The sequence below is a fragment of the Equus przewalskii genome, chromosome 9 (assembly GCF_037783145.1).
Source record: "Equus przewalskii isolate Varuska chromosome 9, EquPr2, whole genome shotgun sequence".
Lineage (NCBI taxonomy): Eukaryota > Metazoa > Chordata > Mammalia > Perissodactyla > Equidae > Equus > Equus przewalskii.
The window spans coordinates 27,970,887-27,979,686 of NC_091839.1; positions in this window are offsets into that span (position 1 = coordinate 27,970,887).

Consider the following 8,800-nt stretch of genomic DNA (forward strand, 5'->3'; position numbering starts at 1 on the left):
GTGTTTGCCTTTCTCTGTCTCCATAACTCTTTTGTGTTCACATTCTTTTCAGCTTCATTTCCTCCCTATCTTCCTGCACTATCCCTGCTTTTCACTGCTCCTGATATGGTATTGAAGCTTATTTTTATGATACTCATTTTACTTATTAAGCAGATTTTTAGTATTTCCTAATTTAAAAGCCAGATAAAAGACAGTCAACAGAGTGAAAAGGTAACTCATGGAAGAAAATATTTGCAAATCATCTATGTGATAAGGGCTTAACATCCAGAATATATAAAAGACTCCTTACAACGCAAGCAAAAAAAACCCCAAAAAACCAAATTAAAAAATGGGCAAAGGAGGGGCTGGCCCCGTGGCCGAGTGGTTAATTTCACGCGCTCCGCTGCAGGCGGCCCAGTGTTTCGTTAGTTCGAATCCTGGGCGCGGACATGGCACTGCTCATCAGACCACGCTGAGGCAGCATCCCACATGCCACAACTAAAAGAACCCACAACGAAGAATACACAACTATGTACTGGGGGGCTTTGGGGAGAAAAAGGAAAAAATAAAATCTTTAAAAAAAAAAAAATGGGCAAAGGACTTGAATAGTTATTTTTCCAAAGAAGATAAACAAATGGTGAATAACCACATGAAAAGATGCTCAACATCACTAGTCATTAGGAAAATGCAAATCAAAACCACAATGAGATAGCATCTCACACCTATTAGGATGGCTATTATCAAATAAACAGAAAATAAGAATTGGTAAGGCTCTTGAGGAATTGGAGCCCTTATGCACTGTTAGTAGAAATGTACAATGGTGCAGCCACTATGCAAAATAGCATGACAGTTCCCTCCCAAAGTTAAAAGTAGAATTACCATATGGTCCAACAATTACTCTCCTAGGTGTATACCCAAAAGATTGAAAGCTGGGTCTCAAAGACCCTGTTCAAGTGTCATGTTCACAATAGCATTATTCACAATAACCAAAAGGTGGAAGCAATGTAAATATCCATCAACGGATACATGGATAAACAAAATGTATATAAATACAGTGGAATATTTTTCAGCCCTTTTTAAAAGGAAGGAAATTCTGACACACTACAGCATGGATGAACTTTGAGGATATTATGCTACATGAAATAAAGCAGTCACAAAAGGACTAATATTGTATGATTCCTTCTGTGAGGTACCTAGAATACTCAAATTCCTAGAGACAGAATGGTGGTTGCAAGGATTTGGGAGGAGGAAGGAATAGGGAGTTATTGTTTAACGGGTACACAGTTTCAGTTTCACTGGAAAGATTTCTGGAGATGGATGGTGGTGATGGTTGTACAACAGTGTGAATGTACTTAATGCCACTTTAGACTTAAATCCAATAGGTTTTTGAGTCTGAGATACATATATACAAATTAATTCATTTGGCTTTTAAAAAAATTTGTGGCAATATACAATGTAAAATTTACCATCTTGTTTTTATTTATTGATAATTTATCCATTTCTAAAAATATACTTGAGACATTTTAAAGAAAACAAAACAGTTCAAAATTAAGAATGAGCTGAGGAAAAGGCAGATTACTCTTGAAAGTAAAGTCCAGCTCTGAGCTTCCTGGCAATGATATAGTTCTTTCTGTCCCTCAAGGGGACAAGGAGAAAACTTTTTCCTGTTATTAAAATCTAAGAGAGGGGGGCTGGCCCCGTGGCCTAGTGGTTAAGTTTGCGTGCTCCACTTTGGTAGCTCAGGGTTTTGCCGGTTCGAATCCTGGGCGCGGACATGGCACCACTCATCATGCCATGCTGAGGCGGTGTCCCACATGCCACATCTAGAAGGACCCACAACTATGTACTGGAGGGCTTTGGGAGAAAAAGGAAAAATAAAATCTACGAGAAATTTATCACATGATCCCTTAGCGAAAACAGTGCTTTCATTAGTGATTTTATAAAAGATAAAAGCTCCTACCTAATAATGTTTACTCTGTGCCAGATATAAAGGTAAGTGCTTCACGTGCATTACCACACTCAACACCTTGATAAAGCTGTTCCCGTTCTAGCGACAACGGAAACAAGACTTGGAGATATTAAGTAACTTGCCTGTGACTAACACTGCTGGTTGTCTTCCCAGTAACCGTATCTGTCCATTGCCCTTTTCTTTGCCAAAAGAACCATGGTTTTGTTCACTCTGTTTCCTTCTGCAGCTCCAGGAGCTAAATCTTCATTAGTTTAAACCAACCTTGGTCATTGCAGTACCCTCAGCATTTGGTCTAAGCCTGAGGCTGGTGAGCAAACTGACCCAACAGATTGTAAAGGGAATCTTGTGGGTGGCTTCCTTGCCCTTAAAAAGGGCACCTCTTGGCAGCAAGGCAGAAGAAAATAACCTACAAAGGAAGCCCCATCAGGCTTCCAGCAGATTTCTCAGCAGACACCTTACAGGCTAGGAGAGAGTGGAATGATATATTCAAAACTCTGAAGGACAAAAACTTGCAGCCAAGAATACTCTATCCAGTGAAAATATCCTTCAAATATGATAGAGAAATAAAAACTTTCCCAGATAAAAAAAGTTAAGGGAGTTATGACCACAAGACATACCCCCACCCAACAACAAATGCTCAGGAAGACCCTCATACCTGAAAAAAAAAAAAAAAAAAGGGGAGGGGGGGTTACAAAACCCAGAGCGAAGGAGATAAGTAGAAGGACAAAATCAGAAAATTGCAGCTCTCCATCAGAACAGGTTAGCAAATGCCAAGTATAGGATTAAAGATAAAAGGAAGGGAAATACCAACAATAAATATAATCTTGTCATTTTAACCACAAACTCACAACACAAGATGGAAGGGGGAAAAAGATATGACAATAACAACCTAGAAGGGGAAGAGGTGAGGGATGGAATGGCTTAATCTAAGGAAACAAGAGGCTATCAGAAAATGATTATCTCATCTATGAGATGTTTTATACAAACCACATGGTAATCACTAAACGAATAACAAGAATAGAGACACAAATTATAAATAAAAAGAAAGCCAATGTAGAAAACTACCTACCTGAATTGATAGTCCAAAAATCTTGGGACATGAAACAAAGGAAATGCAGGAGAACCGGAAAACAAGTGATAAAATGGCAGCATTAGGCCCCCATGTTTCAATAATCACTCTAAATGTAAACGGATTGAACTGTCCAATCAAAAGACACAGAGTGGCTGGATGGATTAAAGGACAAGATCCAACAATATGCTGCCTCCAAGAAACACACCTCAGCCCCAAAGACAAACACAGACTCAGAATGAAGAGATGGAAGACGACACTCCAAGCTAATAGTGAACATAAGAAAGCAGGTGTCGCCATACTTGTATCAGACAAAGTAGACTTCAAAGCAAAACAGGTAGAGACACAAAGAGGGGCAGTTTATAATGATAAAAGGCAAGCTCCACCAAGAAGACATAACACTTATAAATATATACACACTCAACACAGGAGCACCAAAGTACATAAAGCAACTATTAACAAAACTAAAAGGAGACATCAATGACAATACAATAATAGTAGGGGACCTCAACACCCCACTAACACCAATGGATAGATCATCCAGACAGAAAGTCAACAAGGAAATTGCAGAATTAAGTGAAAAACTAGACCAGACGGACATAATATATATATATATGGAACACTCCATTCCAAAACAGCAGGTTACACATTCTTCTCAAGTGCACATGGAACATTCTCAAGGATAGAACATATGTTGCGAAACAAAGCAAGCCTCAACAAATTCAAGAGGACTGAAATAATATCAAGCACTTTTTCCAAACATAATGCTATGAAACTAGAAATCAACTACAAGAATAAAGCTGGGAAAGGGGCAAAAATGTGGAGATTAAACAACAAGCTACTGAACAACCAATAGATCATTGAAGGAGAAATCAAACATTATCTGGAGACAAATGAAAATGAAAACACACCATACTAACTCATTTGGGATGCAGCAAAACCACTGCTAAGGGGAAATTCATTGCAATATAGACTCACCTCAATAAACAAGAAAAATCTCAGATAAGCAATCTCAAACTACACCTAACAGAATTAGAAAAAGAAGAACAAACAAAGCCCAAAGTCAGTAGAAGGAGGGAAATAATAAAAATTATAGCAGAAATAAATGAAATTGAAACAAAAAAGACAGTAGAAAGGATCAATGAAACAAAGAATTGGTTCTTTGAGAAAATAAACAAAATTGACAAACTCTTAGCCAGGCTCACGAAGAAAAAAGAGAGAAGACTCAAATAAATAAAATTAGAAATGAAAGAGGAGAAATCACAACAGATACCACAGAAATACAAAAGATTATAAGAGAATACTATGAAAAACTATATGCCAACAAATTGGACAAACTGGAAGAAATGGATACATTCTTAGACTCTGATAACCTCCTAAAACTGAATCAGGAAGCAATAGAGAATCTGAATAGACCAATCACAAGTAAAGAGATTGAAACAGTAATCAAAAACCTCCCCCAAAATAAAAGTCCAGGACCAGATGACTTCTCTGGAGAATTCTACCAAACATTCAAAGAAGATTTAATACCTATCCTTCTCAAACTATTCCAGAAAATTGAGGAAGATGGAGCACATCCTAATACATTCTATGAGGCCAACATCACCCTGATCCCAAAACCAGACAAGGACAACACAAAGAAGGAAAACTACAGGCCAGTGTCACTGATGAACATAGATGCAAAAATCCTCAACAAAATTCTGGCAAACTGAATACAGTAATATATTAAAAACATCATACACCATGATCAAGTGGGATTTATACCAGGGACACAGAGATGGTTCAACATCTGCAAGTCAATCACCGTGATACACCACATTAACAAAATGAGAAACAAAAACCACATGATCATCTCAATAGAAGCAGAGAAAGCATTCAACAAGATCCAACACCGATTTACAATAAAAACTCTTAATAAAATGGGTATAGAAGGAAAGTACCTCAACATAATACAGCCCATATATGACAAAGCCACAGCCAACATCATACTCAATGGGCAAAAACTGAAAGCCATCCCTCGGAGAAGAAGAACAACACAAGGGTGTCCACTCTTATTCGAAATAGTACTGGAGGTTTTGGCCAGAGCAATTAGGAAAAAGAAATGAAAGGAATCCAAATATGCACTGAAGAAGTGAAACTCTCGCTGTTTGCAGACAACATAATCTTATATATAGAAACCCCCAAAGAATCCACTGGAAAACTATTAGAAATAATCAACAGCTACAGCAAAGTTGCAGGGTATAAAATCAACATATATAAATCAGTAGCATTTCTATACTCTAACAACCAACTAACAGAAAAAGAACTCAAGAACACAATACCATTCACAATTGCAACAAAAAGAATAAAATACCTTGGGATAAATTTAACCAAGGAAGTGAAAGACCTATACAACGAAAACTACAAGACTTTCCTGAAAGAAATGGATGACGACATAAAGAGATGGAAAGATATTCCATGCACATGGATTGGAAGAATAAACATAGTTAAAATGTCCATTCTACCTAAAGCAATCTACAGACTCGATGCTATCCCAATCAGAATCCCAACAACATTCTTTACAGAAATAGAACAAAGAATCCTAAAATTCACATGGGGCAACAAAAGACCCCAAATTGCTAAAGCAATCCTGAGAAAGAAGAACAAAGCTGGAGGCATCACAATCCCTAACTTCAAAACATACCACAAAGCTACAGTAATCAAAACAGCATGGTACTGGTACAAAAACAGGGGCACAGATCAATGGAACAGAATTGAAAGCCCAGAAATAAAACCACACATCTATGGACAGCTTATCTTTGACAAAGGAGCTGAAGGCCTACAATGGAGAAAAGAAAGTCTCTCCAACAAATGGTGCTGGGAAAACTGGAAAGCCACATGGAAAAGAATGAAAAATCGACCATTCTTTTTCACCATTCACTAAAATAAACTCAAAATGGATCAAAGACCTAAAGATTAGGCCTGAAACAATAAGTCTTCTAGAAGAGAATATACGTAGTACACTCTTTGACATCAGTATCAAAAGGATCTTTTCAGACACCATGTCTTCTCAGACAAGGGAAACAATAGAAAGAATAAATAAATGGGACTTCATCAGACTAAAGAGCTTCTTCAAGGCAAGAGAAAACAGGATTGAAACAAAGAAAACAACCCACCAATTGGGAAAAAATATTTGCAAGTCATATATCTGACAAAGGGTTAATCTCCATAATATATAAAGAACTCACACAACTCAACGACAAAAAATCAAACAATCCGATCAAAAAATGGGCAGGGGACATGAACAGACATTTCTCCAAAGAAGATATACGGATGGTCAACAGGCACATGAAAAGATGCTCATCATCACTGATCATCAGTGAAATGCAAATCAAAACTACACTAAGATATCCCCTTACACCCATTAGAATGGAAAAATAACCAAAACAAAAAGTAACAAATGTTGGAGAGGTTGTGGAGAAAAAGGAACCCTCATACACTGCTGGTGGGAATGCAAACTGGTGCAGCCACTATGGAAAACAATATAGAGATTTCTCAAAAAATTAAAAATAGAAATACCATATGACCCAGCTATCCCACTACTGGGCATCTATCCAAAGAACTTGAAATCAGCAATTCCAAAAGTCCCATGCACCCCTATGTTCATTGCAGCATTATTTACAACAGCCAAGACATGGAAGCAACCTAAGTACCCATCAATGGATGATTGGATAAAGAAGATATGGTGCATATATATACATACATACATACACACACACACACACACACACAATAGAATACTACTCAGCCATAAAAAAGGATAAAATCGTCCCATTCACAACAACATGGATGGACCTTGAGGGTATTATGTTAAGTGAAATAAGCCAGATAGAGAAAGACAATCTCTGTATGACTCCACTCAGGTGTGGAAGTTAAACATGTAGACAAAGAGAACAGATTAGTGGTTACCAGGTAAAGGGGGGTGGGGGTGGGCAGAAAGGGTTAAGTGGTGCACCTACAACACGACTGACAATAATGTACAAGTGAAATTTCACAAGGTTGTAAACTATCATAATCTCAATAAAAAGTTTTTTAAAAAGGGCACCTCTTTTTAAGATGATGAAAATCTTCTGAAATGAGATCATCGTGATGGTTGCATAATTGTACGAAGATATTAAAGACCATCGAATTGTACACTTTAAAAGAGTGAATTTTATAGTATTGACAAAGCAATAAAGCTGTTATTAAAAAAAAACTAAAGAAATGTATGATTGGCAAGCCCAGGAGCAATGATTCCTACACCTGGTTGGACATCAGAATTCCCATAGAGCTTGTAAAAGTAGATGGCCAAGCCTTATCACAAGCAGCTCTGATCCAGTTGGCCCAGAAAGGTCTTAGCATCTATGTTTAACAGCTCCATAGGTTATTCTGATGCCCAGCCAACTCTTAAAACCAACTGGCTTGCCTCCATAAATACCCATCATCTCAGAAACTAGACTGCAATTAATTTTACAGTGTGTGCTGGCTCAAGAACCTAGGATACAAATAATCTGTACTGTTGATTGAAGTACCAGAGCAGTTCAGTTATGCAGAAAACTGAACTCACATTCTATTACAGAAATTCAAGTCTAAAAGAAAGCCATTCCACCTTCCAGTGAGAGGTGGGCTATTATGATTTGTGGGTAAGTCCAGCTTTTTTTCAAATGCAAGCATTGGGCTTGCTTCAATGCCCGCCTGGACAAGTATAGGTTGAGACCCTATGCTTTGATACCATAGAGAGAGGATGCAATTATTTTGATCTAGAACCTCATTTTTTACTGTGACTGACCTAAATCAACATTTTTCAAACTGCTGACTGCAATTCATTATCAGATCATGAAATTAATTTTTTCTCATTGGTAGTAAATACTACTCTCTGAAACTTTTGTTTCAATATTTCATATACAATTTGCCAATTTTAGGATGCATTTTTTCCATTTATCTCTAAATTGGTGCATGCCCTATAATCAATAGTCTCTGGCAATTATAATGGCAGCATGTGTGGCTTCCAATTGAAAATGTCTTAGATGCAATGAAATACAGTGTGTGTTTATACTTTTTTGCCAAAGAAAATGTATTTCTTACCGTGGATCCTAGTCAAAGAGTTTGAAAAAGACTAATCTGTTTGAATAGCACTATTCCTTGATGGGAAAACACCAACACATTAGGATCCTTTTACATCTGTGTATTTCTCAAAGCACTTTTCTAGAAGGCTTTAAAAAACAAGTCTTACTGATCTCTTCCTATGCTTTAGCCTGATTAAGTGATGTGATTAAAGTGTAACTGCAAGTTGATGTTGAGCATACATTGTGGGTATTCTGACTTGACAATACCTTTCTGCCACTTTCAGTGGGTTTTTTCCTCCAAAGGACCAGAGCATCCTCCACTGGATAAAAAGTTTCTCCAAAAATATTTGCAAATCTGCGGCCAGCCCCATGGCTGAGCAGTTAAGTTCCTGCACTCCACTTTGGTGACCCAGGGTTTCACTGGTTTGAATCCTGGGTGCGGACACAGCACCACTCATCAATCCATGCTGAGGCAGCATCCCACATGCCACAACTAGAAGGACCCACAACTAAAAATATACAACTATGTACCAGGGGGCTTTGGGGAGAAAAAGGACAAATAAAATCTTTAAAATAAAAAAATTTGCAAATCATATATCTGATAAGGGGTTAATCTCCAGAATATATAAAGAACTCATATAACAACAACAAAAAAACCTGATCAAAAAGTGGGCAGAAGATATGAACATTTTTCCAAAG